At 46.3% G+C, this 12,073-nt stretch overlaps 2 long non-coding RNA genes across 3 annotated transcripts; both read right to left on the bottom strand.

The window, feature by feature from the left end:
• Positions 1-1,606: 1,606 nt before the first annotated feature.
• Positions 1,607-3,325, bottom strand: LOC140001935 (uncharacterized). The gene is made up of 3 exons (XR_011807744.1): positions 3,204-3,325; positions 2,288-2,489; positions 1,607-2,210 (listed from the first exon to the last, which is right to left on the bottom strand). It is a non-coding gene; the product is annotated as an uncharacterized lncRNA (long non-coding RNA).
• Positions 3,326-3,962: 637 nt separating this feature from the next.
• LOC140001936 (uncharacterized) lies at positions 3,963-7,124 on the bottom strand. Of its 2 annotated transcripts, none has more exons than XR_011807746.1 (4): positions 7,009-7,124; positions 4,943-5,022; positions 4,321-4,381; positions 3,963-4,035 (listed from the first exon to the last, which is right to left on the bottom strand). It is a non-coding gene; the product is annotated as an uncharacterized lncRNA (long non-coding RNA). The 2 variants fall into 2 exon arrangements; XR_011807745.1 differs by lacking the exon at positions 7,009-7,124 and adding an exon at positions 5,602-5,857.
• Between the last annotated feature and the right edge of the window lie 4,949 nt (positions 7,125-12,073).

Below are 12,073 nucleotides of genomic sequence, written 5' to 3'. Positions count from 1 at the left end.
CCCAAGGGCCTAGAAATCCTGCAGTTTTAGGATAAATCTGGTATAAACTGAGTGGCCTGAGGATTTTGAGTACTCCATTTCCGTGGCCAGACCAACAGAAACTCCAGGGCAATAGTAAACACAACTTTCTCTCTCTTATCCTGAATTTCTCCACTTGTTATCTCCTGACCAGCAATTTACAGGAAAGATACAGGAAAGTGAGGGAAAATATTTGAGCTATTTATACACCAGTGCAGGTGGTGCCATGTTAACTTCACTCTTTTGCAAGATCTTGTTTGCTAACAGCAAGTTATGGCCCCTAGGGATGTTTTACCTTGAGGGAGGGAATGGGGGCACACCAAAACTAGTAGAACAAGCAAAATACTATGGGGTGGAGCTGACAAAACAAAAAAAAAACAATCAAACAACAAAAAAACAACTACCACCAAGGACCACCCACCACTAGTGCCATGCTTTTCATACTGAAGTGAGGAAAGAGCAGAGCATCCTTGCAGTAACTTCATGCCCCAAAACCCTCCTTTGTCACTCTTCCTGCACTTGTGTAACAGGTGCTTGCTGGTCTGTTTCCTTTCTTATTTCAGGACTGGAAGATGGCTTCATGGACAAAACAGACTTGGTTTGGGGAAGAGTAATTGAATTTATTGCCAACTGATCACAAAGTAGGACAGTGAGAATTTGAAAACTTTAAAACCAACCAACCAACCAACCAACCAACCAACCAACCAGAAAACCACCTCGCCACACTACCTCCATCCCAGGCTAAACCTCAGTCTTAATTCTTCTATCTATTTCCCACGGAACAGTGGGGGGTGGTTGGAGGATGTTGGGGAATGGAGGTTGCAGGCTCTGCTGCTCCTTCATTGTATTTGGCAATTTTATTGATGGTAGCGCTCCCCACCCCTCCCATCCCCTCTTTTCCCTTCCCTCCACTCCCCTGCCCTCCCCTATGCTCCCTGTTCTTTCTGAGCAACAGTATGATAGATTCGGGTGCGTGGACAGCACGTGGGGCTACGGGGAGAGGACATGTACACAAAGATTTGGCTCCAGATCCAAAATGTCATGTATTTGGCAATTTTATTTATGGTAGCACTCCCCTCCCCTCCCCTCCTCTCCCCTCCCCTCCCCTCCCCTCCCCTCCCCTCCCCTCCCCTCCCCTCCCCTCCCCTTTTTTGCCTCCCCTCCCCTCCCCTCCCCTCCCCTCCCCTCCCCTCCCCTCCCCTCCCCTCCCCTCCCCTCCCCTCCCCTCCCCTCCCCTCTTTTGCCTCCCCTCCCCTCCCCTACCATCCCCTCCCCTATGCTCCCTGTCCCTACGCTCTGCTACACTCCCCTCCCCTATACTACCCTACACACTCCTACACTCCCCTCCCCTATCCTACCCTACACTCCCCTTCGCTACACTACCCTACATTACCCTATGCCCCCCTCCCCTACACTCTCCTACACTCCCCTCCTCCCGTATCCTACCCTACACTCCCCTAAACTCCGATCCCCTACACTACCCTATACTCTCCTATGCTCCCCTCCCCTCTAACACGCTACACTACCCTACCCTACCCTACCCTACCCTACCCTACCCTACCCTACCCTACCCTACCCTACCCTATCCTATCCTATCCTATCCTATCCTATCCTATCCTATCCTATCCTATCCTATCCTATCCTATCCTATCCTATCCTATCCTATCCTATCCTATCCTATCCTATCCTATCCTACCCTACCCTACCCTACCCTACCCTACCCTATCCTATCCTACCCAATCCTATCCTAGCCTATCCTAGCCTATCCTATCCTATCCTACCCTCCCCTTGCCCTCCCCTCCCTTCCCCTCCCCTCCCTTCCTTTTATTCCCTCCCCTTCCCTCCCCTCTTGTCTTCTTCTCTCCTCTCTTCTTTCTTTCGAGTAACTTCAAATCGCTTCAGGCGTTCTCATAGCTCCTATCCCTGGCTGATTCACGGGAACCCATCAGCAGCAACCAGAAGCGCTCCAGCTGCTGTGTCACTGGTCCAGCAACAGTCTCCAACTGGGAATCGCTGACTTCGTTGTGTGGCTCAGACAGGTGCCTTGCAGTTCCACTGTGGCCTGGACGTGTCCTCTTGCTGTGTCCCCACCTACAGCGCAGTTCTGCTTAGAAGCAGCAGCAGGCTTTGGAAGATGTCCCACTCCTTCCATTTTCAGTGCTTTAGCTTGGCTAGCCGGGTGGTGTCTGTCACTAGAAGACAACAACGAGATTTGGGTTAGAAACAGCTAACTGAGTAGTTCCTTTCCACAAGGGCAAGGAATATTTACCCGTTCCTAATGGAGGCTGCAGTGTCAGAGATAACGACAGGTCCTTCCGAGAGCTTTGAAATATCCCTTGGGGATGCTGAGTCCAGAGGACCAGAGCAAACCTGTCTAAAGTACACCGTGGAATCCCTCGGAATGACTTCCTAGCAGAAGCATGTGTCCGATACGGCTTCAGCTGGTTGCAGTGTTCTTCTTCACCTCATACCTAAATTCAGATAAGAGGTCTCAATGCAGATGGAAAGATTGAGAAATAGAGAAATCACTGATGTGCTTTGAGAACTTCTAAGGACTGAGAACTAAAGAAATCCAATGTTGTAACATTAAGGATCGGTTAGAAAAGTAAACGTTAAAAACAAGGAAAGGGGAAGAACAAGTAAGCTTTCTTAAAGTATCTACTGTATTTAAAGGATCTTTAAACAAGTAAAGAAGTAATGAAATATATACGCAGAGAGATAGATAGAGAGATAGATATGCAGAAACCTAAGAAACTGCTGCGCAGGTTAGCTTCTTGCTCTCTTTTCTAAAAGTCCTAGTGAATACAGCATCTGTGTGCGTTACAAGCATTGCCCTCAGTCCAGCACAGGTACACACGAGAGGACAGCCTGCAGGTTGCGGAGGCAAAGCAACTGCTCTGGCTGGATGTGAAGAGCCAAGACAGAAGTTGCTGTCAGGGAAAAGATACACAGAGGGGATGAAAAAGACGGAGTGTGCTTCCGACCTTCACAACTTCTAAGCAAGCGGAGATGAGGTTGTGGAAGAAGCAAATAAGCTGTTGATCTAGAAGCAGCCTGAAGATTGTCCTTAAGCAGGGCCTTGCATTCTTCATTTTTACAGCATTGCTTGCCTTCAAGTGCACGATCATGATTTGATTAACTTTCTACCACTACAGAAATGCACCGGATTCTTTCCCAAAACTTACGGGTGGCACTTGGCAATATTGGTCAGCATTCTCTGTTTCCTTCGTCATCTCAATTCTCTTTTGGCCTGTGAAGCTTTTCAGATCAGAGGAGAAGATCCGCTGTAATACGGAGTTTTGGATCCTGCAAAGGAAACGAAGAATCCTACTGACAACTCTTTTCAACCTCACCTGCAACCATCTCAGAAAAGAATACCGAAAGAACACCGCTTTATCATGGGAAGCATACATTTGAGCATAGGTGTCCTATAGCTGAAGCGAGGTGAAGCAGGTTCCAAACAAGGGGAAGGAGCACACCCATAAGCATTTCCATTAAGCCGTGTTTGCAAACAAATGGTTTAAAGACTTAGGTTTTCTTACAAGTGAAGAATGAAAAAATAGAAAGAAAGAAAATTACCCGGACGTACAGTTTTCCTCTAGCTTGCTTTGCTTCTTTCAGAATCTGAGTCTGGAGTGACAGTCAGGGAGCAGCGTTGTGCAGAAATGCCAAAGCCTCCCCAGCTTGTTGTACCTTCATCAACAAGGGCTTTGATACTGCTGCCTCCTCAGCAACATCAGCCATTTCCTAGGAGAGCTGGTGTCCACCAGGTCAAATAGCAATGGGAAATCCCTCTTGCCACAACTTCACACTCACACCAGAGTTGGCAGGACAGGCCGATGGACAGAGAAGTGTCTGCAAGAGTGTTAGAAAACAGGCTTTAGATTTCCGTCAACCCAGGAAGAATGACTTGCTCATCCCTTCAAACTGACCTCTAAGTAGAAGGAGGGGATCCCAAGCTGCATTCCTGACATCTATGCTGCAAAGTCATCCAGTGTGACATGTTACTGTACCAGCCTGTGACGAACAGAAACAGGAGTTTGAGGTTATGCTGGTGGATTAGAATTAAGCTCAAAGAGTTAGTCCTTTGGTATGTTTTTTGTCTGCAAGTGTTTTCACTGCTTCCCAGACAATGTCTCCAGCAAGCTAGCTGCTTGCTTCATTTGTTCTGTTCTGTTCTGTTCTTTTTGATTCTGATTTGTTTTGTTTTCTCAGCCAGGATTCTTAGAGAAATGAGATTAAAGAGATCATATTGTATGTCCACCCATCCCTCCCTCCCCTTCGCTTGTCCAGAGCTTTTACCTCGTCCACCAGCTTGAATGAACTCGGTCCTAGGCGCAGTTGTGTCCAAGCCATTCTGTTCCTGGACGTGTTGTGAGAACAGACAGCTAAGTAGTGGGGAGAGGACGTGCTGCTGTCTGCAGTGTGACCTCAGCGCTTACCAAACAGTAGGGAATACACAGAGAAGGGCCTTAGGAGAACTTCAAGCCCCAGATACATTTATGTGGAAACCATATTTCCCAAGATAACGCTGGACACAACTGCATAATCAAAATGGATTCATTTCTTGGTTCATCCAACTCCTAGGCTTTAGTTTTAAAAAGTTTCTGTCTTGGCTTAAAGCACTCTTCCAATCTCTATTTCCAGTTACTAGGATTTCCTGAAATAGCTCATCCCATTTTTTTCTTTGTACAATCTCCCAGTCTCTTTGTTTTCCTCTCCCCGAGAAACTTAGAGCTGCTCTCTTCATACTTGACAACTAGATATGGAGCTGTATCAGCCAGAAGGAAGTTTCCTTCACACCTTCCGCTTCTTATGGTACCTGGACTCTTACCTTTACTCTTACTCGCCCTTCCTACATTAGCACAAAGAAAGCTGTTTGGGAGATCTGATGTCTTGTTTTCCAGAAGCTACCCTGAATCACCTTTACGAGAGCTGTCCCACGCTGCGAGCACAAGTCTTGCAGTCTGGCCAGATATTTGCCTTCTAAGTCGATAATCAAATCTGTCAAGTTAAGAACACGTAACTAATGGAAAGGAAATCCTTTTATTTTGATCCGAATTCACTTTTTTTTTTTTTTTTTTTTTTTCCTAGACCAAGACTGAATCGTGGGAAACCAGCAAAACTTTGGTGAAAGATGAAATGACAAATGTTAAGGTCAGGCAGCTTGCCCACTGCCATTGCTACCCTGAAAGCAGATGGAGTGCATCTTCATACGCCACAGCCTGAGACACTAGTCGACAGGCCAGCCCGTGTGAGGAAGTCCATTGCTGTCCTGAATTTTAACATGACAGGGGGACTCTTAAGCCTCTTGTTTATGCTTCAGTACTTGCGGTCTATGGGAGGACCACAGCACACTCTTCTCTGTCTCCCCTTATTTGTTGATCGTCTGTAGGAAGAAGAGAGCGTGCAGAGGCCCTCAGCCGTACATTGGGTCTGTTCTCACTCTGTGCAGCTCCATCATTGAGCAAAGTACCAACCTTGAGGCTTCTGTAAGGACTTGACACAAACTACAGAATACTAAAATGAAGCATTCACAACAAAACCGCATTGTTTTCCCCAGCCAAGCATCAAAACACTTACAGAAGGGCATGGTCCCTCTCTGTGCACCTCAAGGTGAGATCCACAAATCCTCACGTGGTTTCATCGCATCCAGCACCCTTCTCTGTCCCTCCCAGCTAAACGTGCGCAGAGGCAGCTCTTCCCAAAGTGCTGTGGTGACACAATTCCCTTCTGTTTCTGAAGTCATCACCGCAGGCGCCTCCCAGTGACGGCACAACACTCTCTGTTGCTAACGCGTCTGTCTCAGAAACAGCTAGAGAAGTACCACTATGCCCAAACTGCCTTGAATTAGAGTAGTTCCCAAATTATTCTCTGCTCCCCTACGTCTGTGGAAGGAAGGTGTGTGATCAATCTTTTCCTTGAGAAGGGATTACAGACAAAAAGAGCTTGATTCTGAGACGTTGCCCGTACTTGGAGAGCAGTTCACCTTTGATTTCCATGTAAGAAAAAAGAAGGTGAAATCAACAATTCTCTTCCTCCGAGCTGGGAATATGAAATAACCCCAATTATCCAGGAAGTCTTAATAAGGAAACTATGCACTTCCTTGTTAAACATCTTGTTTCGTCGGAAAACTTTTCCAGTCCTTTGCAACTGCGCTGGTCTGAATCGGGTGGGCAGCCGAGTTCCACCACGGCCGCTCTCTCACTCCCCCTCCTCAAAGGGAAAGGGGGAGAAAATACGATGCAAAGGGCTCAAGGGCTGAGATAAGGACAGGGAGATCACTCAACAACTGTCGTGACGGGCAAAGCAGACTCAGCATAGGGAGATAGTAAGAGTTATTGCCTACTACCAACAAACTAGACACGTGAGAAACAAAGGAAAGAAACCCAAAACGTCTTCTCCCCATCTGCCCTCTTCCGCCTCCTCCTCCTGAGCAGCGCAGGGAAACGGGACTGAGGGCTGCGGTCAGTCCCTGATGCTTTGTCCCCGCCGCTCCTTCTTGCTCCCTCCCTGCCCCTGCTCCCCGTGGGGTCCCTCCCACGGGATGCCGTCCTTCCCCAGCTGATCCTGCAGGGGCTGCCCACAGGCAGCAGCTCCTCAAGCACTGCTCCCACACGGCTCCGACCCACGGGCTCCATCCATCCATCCATCCATCCATCCCCCAGGAGCAAACTGCTCCAGCACGGGTCCCCCACGGCTGGGCGGCAGCTCCCCCCAGACCCCCTGCTCCTGCGGGGGCTCCTCTCCACGGGGGGGCTGCAGCTGCGGCCCGGGGCCTGCTCCTGCCCTGCGGGGGCTCTCCATGGGCCGCAGCCTCCTCCAGGCCACATCCACCTGCTCCACCGGGGGCTCCTCCACCCACGGGGGGGCTGCAGCGTGGAGATCTGCTCCATGGGCTGCAGGGGGACAGCCTGCTCCACTGGGGGCCTCTCCCTGCACAGCCCGCAGGGGAACTGCTGCTGCCTCCTGCCCTCCTGCTGCACTCACCTGGGGGGCTGCAGGGCTGCTTCTCCTCTCTTTCTCCCTGTGAAGCAGCTTTTTTTTGTTATTTTTTTTTCTCCTTTCTTAAATACGCTCTCCCAGAGGAACAAGCGACATCGTTTCCTGGCTTGGCTCTGGCCAGCAGTGGAGCCATTATCTAACGGGGGGGCAGCTTCTAGATTCTTCTCACGGAAGCCACCCCTGCAGTCTCCCTGCTACCAAAACCTTGCCACGTAAACCCACCAGAGCAAGTCTTTCGGTGCAGAAATTTTTCATGATAACCAACTGAAACCTCCCCTGGTACAACTTGAGGTTTTTTGTTCTTGTCTTGTCACTTGGGGCTTGGGAGAAGAGAACGATCCCCACCTCTCTGGAGCCTCCTTTAAGCGTACTGTAGAGCACAGGAAGGGCTCCCCTGAGCCTCCTTTTCTCCAGGCTGAACAAGCCCAGCTCCCTCAGCCGCTCCTCACCAGACTTGTTCTCTAAACCCTTCACAAGCTTCAGAGCCCTTCTCCGGACACGCTCCAGCACCTCGAGGTCTTCGCTGAACACAGTGCTCGAGGTGCGGCCTCACCAGAGCCGAGCACAGAGGGACAACCGCTTCCCTAGTCCTGACGGCCACTCTATGTCTGATACAAGCCAGCTGTAGAGATATTTACATGCATAGATATGCAGCACTAGTATGTGTTCCTTGGAAAACTGGTCCAACTCTCTTCAAACCCCGTACATTGATGGTTTCCTCTAACTGGCACTGATGCTTCAGCTGGATCCTCTAAATCCCATGTTACTGCTTCTGCTTCCTAAGCAGGTGACGGAAACTCCTAAGCGGAGAGCAGAGGAGTTGTAGTTCTGTATACAGGAAATATTTGGAAGTTTGGAAGATGCTTCCCTTGCTCAGCTGCCATCCCTATGTTCATCAATCACCCGATCTTTTGCCTTCCAGCAAAAGTCTTGATGCAGTTCTTAAGGCAAGTTCTTTCTGAAAATCCTCAGCCACCTCTGTGCACGCCAAACCTTTCATGGCACTGTGCAATGCGCGGATGGCAGCGATAAATCAGGTTGTGGAATGAATGGCAACGGTGCACCGCTTGCCCTCCTGCTTGGTGCACCTCCTGCCCTCCTGCAGCGACCTTGGGGTCTGCAGGGCTGCTTCTCTGACATCTTCCTTCCCTCTCTCCCAGCTGCTGAGCAGTGCATTTTAGCCTTTTCATCTACACAATTATGTGTTTTCACAAGTAATGCTCGGCCTAAACTTATATTCTAGCTGGGAAATGCCTGTGGAAAACAATGAGAAATGAATCAGGGAATTTCCTGTGGAAATGTTCAAACAGTTTAGTAGGCAATCAGAGCAAACAATTTAGTACAAACACATGCTCTTTTGCTGTTTTGAACCTGCTGATCCAAGCATCAGGCTCTACAGCCAGTGTGCATGCCACAATCCTGCTGTGTCCCACCCCATGGCCTGAGGTGTCAGTGCAAGTGTCTCCAGCATGGCTTAGTCACTCTCCTCTCAAAGCTCTTGGTCCTTGCACCCCTTTCTTCTGCAGCAGCAGCAATGAAAGGAAAATGGGGTCCTGCTTTGAAAAGAAGCCCCTTCCAGCTGTGACCAGACCCTTCCCACCCTGTTCCTGTGGCAGTACCATCAGTGGGTGAGGGTGGCAGAGGCTTTTTTGGACAAACCCAGCCCTGCCAGAAGAGCCTTCAGGCACGGTACAGGCATAGAGGAGGAGAGGTGGCTTGGAGGCAGTGTTTTACTCCACGCCCTGTTCTTCCCCAGCCTGAGTGTCTCTGGTGCTACCTAGTGGCCACATACCACCAAAGCCCATACCTGTCTAAATGCTATTGAGAATTTGACCTTTGATGAATCATCTACCTTGGCAAAACTGACACTCAAAAAGTAATATTTCCTCTTTCTTCTCCTACTTTTACACCCTGTCTCAACAGAACATGAAGCCCAATGTGGAGATTGGTCTTATTGATCCATTTCACTTGGAAAACATTCATGGTCTGTGGTGGATGGTGGCAATATGTTTTCTGACATAATACAAGAACAAGTACATAGTACAAAGGCCTGGCTGTGCCTCTCTGGAAAGAAAAAAATATGTTCATGCATTCTGAGCATTGGATTTCTTTGTTTTGTTAATTTTTCTTTCTACTTCTGTATGAATGGATTCACTTTCAACCTTGGAAACTCAAAATATGTAAATGCTCTAAAAGTCACTATGATTTTTTTTTTCAGGTGTTTGTATGTATGAAATGTGTTATCTTCTAGACCAAGTTACCTTACTCTAGAAATGCGATGAATCCAGATTTATACTTCTGTAGTTCACAGTGAGATTAATCCAGTATATCAGGAAAATAGCCTGAGAAAATGATTGCTGTTATTGCTGAGGATGGATTTTGAAACTTTGACTTTGACCTTTTGAAAAAAACACAGAAATAAAAATGTAGCTTTTCTTAAATTGTGCAATACACGGTCCACTACTTTTATGTATTTTTGAACATAATTTAGCATAGTGAGTGAGTCTGAGGATTTTTCTACTGCTATGTGAGTAGCAGCAGAAATTGTCAGGAAAGAAAATGAAATCTGAAACAATATTTTTCTTAGCTTCGCCTGTGTTATCTTCAAGGGTAATAGCTGCCCTAAACAACATAAGTCTGGTGATTTCTGAGCCTTTCTTCATCACGAACTCACCAGGCAGCGACACTCATATTGACAGTCTGTACAGGCCAAGGACAAACATTTCACCTAAGTTTTCTCTTCATAGCATTTCATATATTAGGTCTTGCTAATGCATCGAGATTAAATGGAATAAAAGCTGTTAAATGTTGACTTCATGCGTGACTGAGTAAATGTGGCTTCAGGGCTGTATTGTTTGATTCATACCATCCAATTTTGCCAACTGCAACTCACAAGTCCTCTACCCAAATATGAGTTCAGGAAGGAGTTTTGTGCTATGCATTGCTGAGTTTGGTGTAGCAGCATTTTTAAAAAAATGTAATTACAGCTGCAATGCTTAAAAGGCCTACAGCCCTACTCACGTCAGAGATTTTATTGTAAAATAATAACAATAACAATAACAATAACAATAATAATAATGATAATAATAATAATAAATCTGTTCCTCAGCCAGTGTTTCTTCAAATGTAAAAAGCTTCGAGTTTGGACCTCGATTCTTCACATGGACTTCATTTAAGATTTGGATGACGTATAGAATCCTTGGAACAACTCCTAAGGATATGGTAGACGCTCTCATCTCCCGAGGGTCTTTTTTAAACACTGCCAGATTTTCCAAAAAATGTATGCTGTAATCCAAACAGAAATTGTGGGTCTAATGGAATCAGTAGATCAGGTTCTACAGTCTGTGAGGGTTCAAGCTAGCTGGTTGTCATGACTTGTGTCTCACACATAAAAAGACACAGATCTGTGAGCTGACACAGCTTTTCTTTTTGTCAATCTGCTTTCCTGTGCAAAAGAAAGCCTGTAATTTTTGCTTGTTGTCAGAGTACCAGAAATTTAAAGTGTGGAGTTAGATAGTGAGAAGCAGAAAAGCAGTTCTGTTCAAGTAGGTATGTTTGAAAGGATTTCCAGATTCTTCAAGACAGATGACAGGGGAATAACTTTTGTTATTCCAACAATAGAATAACTGAACTTTGCTGTTGCAAAACAAAGAGTCACACTGCATGAGCAAGTTTTAAAACTGACTTGCTTACCTCTGACGCTTCCAGCTGACGCTTGTGTTCTTGTTAGATTCAGTGTTTTGTTGCCTGTGTGACTGTAGGGAGCAGTGTTCACAACGTAACTGAATGCTGTGCAGTCTGAGTGGAGCAGGAGATGAAGGGAAGAGAACTGACCTGGCATTAGGTGATACTACAACTCCTTCATTTTTTATTTTAATTTCTGAATTGTGGTTTGTTCTGTCATTTTCTTCTAAATGTTATTTTAAGCAATAAGAGTTTAAATGTGCCCTCTGCTTCAGAACTGCAGAAGAAATTAACACAAAACCCTCACTGTTCTTTAATTCATGTGAGGGAAGGTGGAATTGGGGCCATTCAAGGTGTCTTCCAACCAAGATATTCCCTCTTTCCACTGTGCAGAAAATGCAGTGTTGGTGTTGGGGGTAAACACCACAGATGTCCAACTTGCTGTTGGATTTCTCCCTTATGCAGGCCAGGGAGAACACAACGAAATCCTGCAACAACCAAAGGCCAGTGACTATACTAGGAGCAGCAGGCTGTGCAACTACTGCAATCTTGTCTGTACTAGATTTCTAGGCTAGCATTTCCCTCCCAGATCCCTCCTTATTAATCCCAAAGCCTTTTAATTAGCTCTTGTATGGAAAGTAGCAGAAACTGGATAGAGAAGTCATTTATCTTTCTTTTCATCCAAGCCACTCTTAGCAGAATAATTTTAATTTTAAGCAGGAAGCTCTTTGAGCCAGGCTATTATTCTACTGTAAGCTGTCTATAGTTCTTGTACATGTGCAATACGGTGTCCACATCTTTTAATACATGTCTCACGAACAAGTCTGTTGCTGTATTTTATCCAAAACCGACCAAAGTTGGTAGCCACCTTTGCAGTGGCCTTTGGATCTGGACCTGAGATAGATAGATGGAGAGGTATTTGCCATGTCACAAGTTCCTGTAGACCTAATTACAACTTTCTAGATCACCTAGATTCCTGTTATATAAATGTTAATGTTATTGTGAAGTTTATTAGCTCACTGGAATATGCATGTAGTTTCCCCATCAAGCTTAATGGGACCATTAGATCTTAGAAGGACTGAAGAAAGAGTTTTCTGAGTAGGTTACCTATTGCCTGGGTGAATGTACCTAGGAAAGAGAAAAAGAAGTATTCTATTATCAATTCCTAGCACTTTCTTTTGTAAAATATAATTTTTTATAATTCAAATTTTTTTCATACTTTTCCTTTCTAGAGCTAATATATACTTTTCTGTGTGTTTTATCATGCAAGTCTAGTGGTCCTGGGTTAGTGGTGACATGAGCTGAATCAACTGACAAGTATGGGAAGAGCTCCCTTGCTTTCGTGGGTGCTAATCAGCTTAGCTTT

Source organism: Anas platyrhynchos, chromosome 2, assembly GCF_047663525.1.
Source record: "Anas platyrhynchos isolate ZD024472 breed Pekin duck chromosome 2, IASCAAS_PekinDuck_T2T, whole genome shotgun sequence".
Classification (NCBI taxonomy): domain Eukaryota; kingdom Metazoa; phylum Chordata; class Aves; order Anseriformes; family Anatidae; genus Anas; species Anas platyrhynchos.
The sequence above is the reverse complement of the archived record's forward strand: the minus strand, read 5'-3'. Positions and strand labels throughout refer to the sequence as shown.